Genomic DNA, 8,529 nt, shown 5'->3' on the forward strand with positions numbered 1-8,529 from the left:
TATTTTTCGACATTTGTGTATTTTTGTCTGATACTAATGACCAACAGTGGAAGAATTACTTTGGGTGTTTCAGTATTTCAGAGGAGAATATTCTTGTCTTTATTCAGGTATTGTCACTTTACTATATATTGACTATGTTTAACTTTTTTCTTTGGATCTTTGGATTAAGAAGGCTCAACAGAGGCTCAAGGACTGTGACCATGCACATTTGCACATGTCAACAACATCCTCCTCCTCAGCCACTTCTTCACACAAAACATGAGAAGTTTCAGAAAGCAGCAAGTGGACAAAAGTATCATTTATGTGTTTGTCAGTCTAGGATAAAGTTTGGCAGTGGGGCCAGCTCAGCCAGAGGGAACAATTTCATTGCTAGATAACCAAAGTAACCTTACACAATTGGACCCAGAGTGTGAAGTTAGGCCATATGAATTACTGGTGATTAAGTGGAGCAGAAAATGCCAATTCAGTTTCCTCCATGGTCCAAAAAGGATCAAGTATTTGCATATTATCTTTTCACATATTAATTTCCTTCTTCAGATTCCCACAACAGCCTGGTCGTAGCATCTGTCACCTCAGCCAAACATTTCTGAAGGCGCGTTTATTTTGACCCATTTTGAGTTTACTGCTTATCATTATCTCTGTCAGTTACTGGGGCGTGAAAACCATTTTTTGGATAGAAAGGACAAAAACTGATGTGCATGGTGAGATTAACCTGCCAGGGGGCCCCAAGGCAGAAATCAAGTCCTCCTTCCTCTCACTGTCTATGCAGTGTGCACAGTGTTGCTATTGCTGGTATACCACCTGGCCCCAGACTTGCTGCTGCTGCTGCTGCTGCTGCTGCTGCTGCTTAATTAAACACACTAACTTTTAATATCCTTGACATCACCACTATAATGTCTTAATGGAGATTAAGAGAGCCCTCATCATGTGAGTTATCCTCAGTTATTTCTGTTAAAGGGCATATTTCCTTAACCTTAAGTTTTATTTACCTCATCAGAGTTGGGTTTAGATGAGTTTTTGCACAACACAACATCCATCAGTCACTTCTTGGCTCTATGCCTATCAACCAGGTCTGTCTCACGTGATTTATGGGTTCAGCAGTCATTGGGTCACAGAGAAAAAGTGGAAGTATGTGAACAGAGACACAATATTGAACTCCTCCACTTCCTTCCACTATCCCTGCCTCACACCAACACTAAATTATTTTCTTTAATCATTAGCTGCACTCACCTTCATTTATTCACAAATGATCCTCTTGTGCAAACTGCTGTTTTATATGTTGGAAGCAAATATTAAATGTTTAACTTTCACACATTAGAAGCAACTTATTGGACAATTATTAAATTTTATAATGTGACCCATTGCACTTTGCTCCAACAGTGTAAACAACAAGCATTGGTGGTGTACACATTCATGTGAACACGCTGTTCTCTGAAGCGCCCCTGCTGATGCTGCACATGTAACACATGATGATGATGATGATGATGATGATGATGGCATGGTGATACAAGCTGGTACCCAATAGGATGCTGCAGTCGTGCCTCTTTCATCATCCAATGGGATGCTCCCTTGAAGGTGCCCACTCAGCCATTATGTGTGTGTGTATGTGTGTGTGTGTGTGTGTGTGTGTGTGTGTGTGAGTGTGTGTGTGTGTGTGTGTGTGTGTGTGTGGAGAGAGGCCATTGCGTGTGAAGAATGAGGAGAGTGGTGGAGGCATTAGATTGGCCAGTGAAAGAAGGTGGAGCTAACAGGGTATTACATAACACAAAGCCCCCCCCCCCCCCCCCCCCCCCCCCATGCAGCCTCACTCTCTTTGTTTTCCTCCCTCTGTCTTTATCTCTGGCATACAAACCTCAAACGTTTCACACATTTCTCACAATATTTAGTCTCCATGTCTTCTTCAGTGGCGAGCAAACAAACTGCTCTATTCTTGAGGCTGCTCGGTACAGAAATTAGATCCCCCCCTCCCCCCTTTTCTGAAAGATTCTCACAGTCATTTAAAAGAAAGGAATAGACCAACATGGAAATGGGAAGCAGGAAGATAGGAATATTATTTTGGAGAAGAAAGATAGAGAGATCACACAAAAAAGAATAGTAAAAGAAATGAATACCCAAATAAATACACAAAAATAGAAATAGATTTATATTCAATATGTACAGAGCTGTAGGTATGTACAGTTGTGCTGGGTTATCTTTGACACTGTTTAGTTGTCATGTGACCTATGAATTTCAGCTGGTTGATTGCTCGCTGTGGTGAAGCAAACTGTGGACTGTTGGGTCATCTGCAAATATAAATGAGAGTTTTAGTATGTGGTTTAGCAGTCATGGGCATGAAGTGACAACAGCTTTTTGCTCAGACAGCAGCTTGGCAGGATCCCTGTGTGTTATTTTTTCACATTCAAGTATGAAAAGGTTTTCAGAAAATATAAAATTGAATTAAAACAAAATAGAAAATAGAAGTCAAAGGCTTGTTATTTTGTCAGAATTTTGTTGGTGTGGGTGGAAAGGCCACTGAAGCAATATTTAGGCAATTACTGGACATCAAAGTCTCCACTAGAAATAAGTACAATCATTACTCCAAAAAAGTTTGGATGTTGTGTCAATTGTGTCAACTCAATTGAAGATAGTACAAAGACAATATCTTTAATTTCCTTACTCATCCATTTCTTTGACTCTTGTATATATATATACCCTACTCACAAAAAGTTAGGGATATACAGCTTTTGGGTGAAATTTCAGGATGAACCTAAAATGCACTATAACTAGGGCTGTCAGTTTAACACGTTAATTAGATTAATTAATTACGCTGCAAATTAACGCGCTATAAAGTGGCAAGTCAATGCGCAAGCATTTTAAATTTGGCCCTTTGAGTGACCCGTAGGCTGCAGTGGCAGGGCGCATCCTACCTGCGCCACTAGTCAAAAGCAGGGTGACAACAGATATGGATGCGACACCGGAGAGCGAGGCAAGCCTACTTGGACCTTTGAACGGCAAGTTTTTTTATAAAAAGAACAAAGACGGGACTATTAACAAGAACGCAGTGATTTGTACCTTGTGTAAAAAAGAATTTTCCTATCACCGTAGCAGCTCCAGCCTCAATTATCATTTAAACGCTAAACATGTAGTTGCTGCTAGTGCCGCTAGTGCTACCGTGAGCTCACTCCGCCAACCCACACTTGCTGAGTTAGGAAAACGAATGAGCAAAGCCATGACAGAAAAACTGACAAACTCAATCGCAAAGTGGGTTGCTGCTGATTGCAGGCCGATTTCAATCGTGGAAGACGAGGGCCTAAAAGAGGCGTTTCAGATAGTGTCATCTGACTCTGATTTCCAGCTACCATCGAGAACTACAGTGATGAAAAGAATTCACCAACAGAGATACAGAGAGACTGGAAGAGTGACAGAAAGGCATAAAAGTGGATGTGTTTTGGCCACATCCCACACTGATGACCGCTTCATTGTGAAGACTAACCCTAACCCCCAAAACCGTTAACATCAGTGTGGTCTGCATGCTAGATGATCTGCAAGGGTACCTGACCACACCACCAGGCATAGGCATCATCGTCTTACATGGGCCAGGGAGCATTTACGCTGGACCAGGGACCAGTGGGCCTCAGTGCTGTTCTCTGATGAAAGTCGCTTCCTGTTGAGCAGAAATGATGGTCGCCAGTATTGTTGGAGATGTCAAGGAGAGCACTATGCATCAGCCACTGTTGTCACCTGACGAGCCTTTGGTGGTGGTGTTACAGTGGGTAGATGTGTCTAGTCAATACAGAACTGCCCTGCAATTTGTGAATGGTACAGTGACAAGCCTATACTACCTGAATAACATCGTTAATACAGTCATTGTGTCCCTGCATGGAAAACACAGGCCTAATTTCATCTTCATGGATGACAATGCTCCAGCTCATTGAAGTCCCATCATTAGGGAATGGCTGCTGGACACTGGAGTACCTCAAATGGAGTGGCTGCACTTTCTCCAAACCTGAATCCCATAGAAAACCTATGGGATCAGCTGAGTCGCTGTGTAGAGGCTCGTAACTCTGTACCCCAGAACCTCAATGACCTGAGGGACCTGAGAGTGGGATGCCAGTGCCTCAGCAGACAACAAGTCAACTTGTGAACAGCATAAGATGTCGTTGTCAAGCTGTAATTGATGCCCAAGGGCACATGACAAGCTATTGAGACACTGACATTTTTTGTTGTGGTATACCGACCACTGTTGTTGGCTTTTTTTTTTTCAATAAATTGTTTGAGATGAGGAAATCACCATTGCATGCTCCTACTTAAATGCCCTACTTTCATGATATGATATGACTGTGGCATGAACTTTTTGCATTTTTCATATATTTCACCCATAAGCCAAATATCCCTAACTTTTTGTGAGTAGTGTATATCTTGTTTATTCTGAATTGCCAGCTACATAATTCAAACTGGTTGGGACAGGGGCAACAAAAGACTGGTAATGTTGTGGAATGCTTAATAGCACCTGTAGCCTGTTCCACTAGCTATATGCAAGTTTTCTCTAAAGTTAGGGTACAGAGTTTGCAGTAAATGATACACTGAAACTAGTTTGACACCAACGCTGTGCTGGTATTTGGTTGCACCAGAGGGACATAAGGTTCATCTTAACTACTCTGATGTAAAATCCAAACTATCCAAAGCATTGCTGCAGAACATGACGTTTTTACATCCCGTGGCCAATCAGTGGAAAGCACTATTCTGAATGGAGTGTTCATTACCGTGTTGTCTCTCGTGCCCAATAGCTAACAGCTAAAAATAGCTAATGTTGTTCACCAAACAATGACAAACTGGTACCTAAACTAGGACAAAGCATAATGATTCGGTGCACAAGCAGATGTTTTATCATGATCATGGTCATCTCCAGATGACTCCATCAGACAATCTCAGTGATGTGTATGATCAAAACCAAACCAAGGGAGAAGTATGATACAAGCAATGTCTAAACTAAAGCAAAGTCCAAAATCACAGAATCTCAGGGGGAAAACTCATTCTGACAGGGACACTTGACACAAAAGGTACCAAGACAAACTGGCAAGGACTGAAGGGAACACACAGACTTAAATAAACTGGGGAGGGAAAACTAATGAGGCACAAGTGAAAACAAATGAGGGACAAGTGACACAAATCAAACAATCACAAGGGCAAGAAAACACAGGAAGTAAAGCAAAAGATGACACATGATGACCAATTTTATTTGTTATAGTATACCGCTCTCCTGGTCCTTACTCCAAATTTATAGCTGAGTTCTCGGAGTTTCTATTAGGTTTAGTCCTTAAAGCAGATAAAGTAATTATTGTAGGTGACTTTAATGTACATGTCGACGTTGATAATGACAGCCTTAGCACTGCGTTTATCTCAGTATTGGACTCAGTTGGCTTCCATCAGAACCAAACTCACTGTTTTAACCACACCCTCGACCTTGTTCTGACATATGGCATTGAAATCGAAGACTTAATAGTCTCCTCACAGAATCCTCTTTTATCGGACCATCATTTAATAACTTTTGAATTCATATTACCAGACTACCAGCCAGTAGGCAAAAATTCTTATACCAGACTCCTGTCTGATAGAGCTGTAGCTAAATTTAAGGATATGATCCCATCAGTATTTAATTCAATGCCATGTCTCAATACAACAGAGGATTCTTATGCTAACCTTAGTCCCTCCCAGATTGACTACCTGGTTGATAGTGCTACAGGTTCATTGCGTATGACACTTGACTTCACGGAAAATAGAAAGGAAATGGCATTCTACCAATTTGGAAGAATTTTGGCTCGCCTGGCAAGACAGTCTTAAAATATATAGGAAAGCCCTTCGCAGTGCCAGGGCAGCCTATTACTCTGCACTAGTAGAGGAAAATAAGAACAATCCCAGGTTTCTCTTCAGCACTGTAGCCAGGCTGACAGAGAGCCATAATTCTGTTGAACCATGTATTCCTTTAGCTCTCAACAGTAATGACTTCATGAGCTTCTTTAATGATAAAATTCTAGCTATTAGAGACAGAATCTATCGGAGAGAGATAGACAGAAATGCAGTCAGAGAGAGAGAGAGAGAGAGAGAGAGACAGAGAGAGAGAGAGAGAGACAGACAGACAGACAGACAGACAGACTCCACAATCCAGATTCAGCCACTGTCCATGGGAACCTGCAAGACGACAAAGCACAGAGACTCTGGGGAAGGAGCTAAGTTAGTAACACGCCGTGGTAGGACATGAAAGCGTGCAGATGGAGAGGAACAGAAAGACAGAGGAGCTCGGTGTACCTTTGGAGGTCCCCTGACAGTCTAATCCTATAGCAGCATAACTAGGGGCTGGTCCAGGACAAGCCTGAGCCAGCCCTAACTATAAGCTTTATCAAAAAGGAAAGTTTTAAGCCTACTCTTAAATGTAGAGACAGTGTCTGCCTCCCGGACAAAGACTGGAAGATGGTTCCACAGGAGAGGAGTTTGATAGCTAACTGCTCTGACTCCTGTTCTGCTTTTTGAGACTTTAGGAACCATAAGTAGACCTGCATTCTGGGAACGCAGTGTTCGAGTGGGGTAATAAGGTACTATGAGCTCTAAGATAAGAAGGTGCCTGGCCATTTATGGCTTTGTAAGTAAGGAGGAGAATTTTAAATTCTATTCTAAACTTTACAGGGAGCCAGTGCAGAGTGGCGAGGATTGGAGAAATATGATCTCTCTTCCTGGTTTTTGTCAGAACACGTGCTGCAGTGTTCTGGAGCAACTGGAGAATATTCAGCAACGAATTTGGGCAGAAGGGGGACCGGAGGGTGTGTTCCAACTATCGGGGGATCACACTCCTCAGCCTCCCTGGTAAAGTCTATTCCAGGGTACTGGAGAGGAGAATCCGGCCGATAGTCGAACCCCGGATTCAAGAGGAACAATGCGGTTTTCGTCCTGGCCGTGGAACACTGGACCAGCTCTATACCCTCCACAGGGTGCTTGAGGGTTCATGGGAGTTTGCCCAACCAGTCCACATGTGCTTCGTGGACTTGGAGAAGGCATTCGACCGTGTCCCTCGCGTCATTCTGTGGGAGGTGCTCCAGGAGTATGGGGTTGGAGGCCCTCTGTTGAGGGCTGTACAGTCCCTGTACAACCGGAGCAGGAGCTTGGTCCGCATTGCCGGCAGTAAGTCGGACCTGTTCCCGGTGCATGTTGGACTCCGGCAGGGCTGCCCTTTGTCACCGGTTCTGTTCATCATTTTTATGGACAGGATTTCTAGGCGCAGCCAGGGGCCGGAGGGGGTTCGGTTCGGGGGCCGGCAGATTTCGTCTCTGCTTTTCGCGGATGATGTTGTCTTGTTGGCTTCCTCGAGCCAGGACCTTCAGCATGCGCTGGGGCGGTTCGCAGCCGAGTGTGAAGCAGCTGGGATGAGAGTTAGCACCTCCAAGTCCGAGGCCATGGTTCTCGACCGGAAAAAGGTGGCTTGCTCCCTTCAGGTTGGGGGAGAGTTCCTGCCTCAAGTGGAGGAGTTTAAGTATCTTGGGATCCTGTTCACGAGTGAGGGAAGGATGGAACGTGAGATTGACAGGCGGATCGGTGCAGCGGCTGCAGTAATGCGGTCGCTGTATCGGTCTTACCGGTCAATCTACGTTCCTACCCTCACCTATGGTCATGAACTTTGGGTCATGACCGAAAGAACGAGGTCCCGGATACAAGCGGCTGAAATGAGTTTCCTCCGCAGGGTGGCGGGGCGCTCCCTTAGAGATAGGGTGAGGAGCTCTGTCACCCGGGAGGAGCTCAGAGTAGAGTCGCTGCTCCTCCGCATCGAGAGGAGTCAGCTGAGGTGGCTCGGGCATGTCTATCGGATGCCCCCTGGACGCCTCCCTAGGGAGGTGTTCCAGGCATGTCCCACCGGGAGGAGGCCCCGGGGAAGACCCAGGACACGCTGGGGTGACTACGTCACTCGGCTGGCCTGGGAACGCCTCGGGATCCCCCCGGAAGAGTTGGAGGAAGTGTCCGGGGAGAGGGAAGTCTGGGCGTCCCTGCTCAGACTGCTCCCCCCGCAACCCGGCCCCGGATAAGCGGAAGATAATGGATGGATGGATGGATGAATTTGGGCAGCCTGATAGTAAAGAATTGCAATAATCCAGCCTGGAAGTTACGAATGCATGGACTAGTTTTTCTGCATCATTTTGAGACAAAATATGCCTGATTTTTGCAATATTATATAGGTGAAAAAAGGCAGTCCTTGAAATTTGTTTTACATGGGAGTGAAAGGACATGTCCTGGTCAAAGATAACTCCCAGATTCTTTACAGTGGTGCTGGAGGCCAGTGCAATAACTGACCACTTCCTTTCTATTTTCCGTGAAGTTTGCTTTCATTTGCGGGTTTGAGGAGTATACCATGGAGCTAACCTCCTCTGTTTAATTATCTTCTATTTAGGGGAGCAATAGAGTCAAGTGTCATACGCAACGATCCTGTAGCACTATCAACCAGGTAGTCAGTCTGGGAGGGACTAAGGTTAGCATAAGAATCCTCTGTTGTATTGAGACATGGCATTG

The sequence above is a fragment of the Chaetodon trifascialis genome, chromosome 22 (genome assembly GCF_039877785.1).
Source record: "Chaetodon trifascialis isolate fChaTrf1 chromosome 22, fChaTrf1.hap1, whole genome shotgun sequence".
Classification (NCBI taxonomy): domain Eukaryota; kingdom Metazoa; phylum Chordata; class Actinopteri; order Chaetodontiformes; family Chaetodontidae; genus Chaetodon; species Chaetodon trifascialis.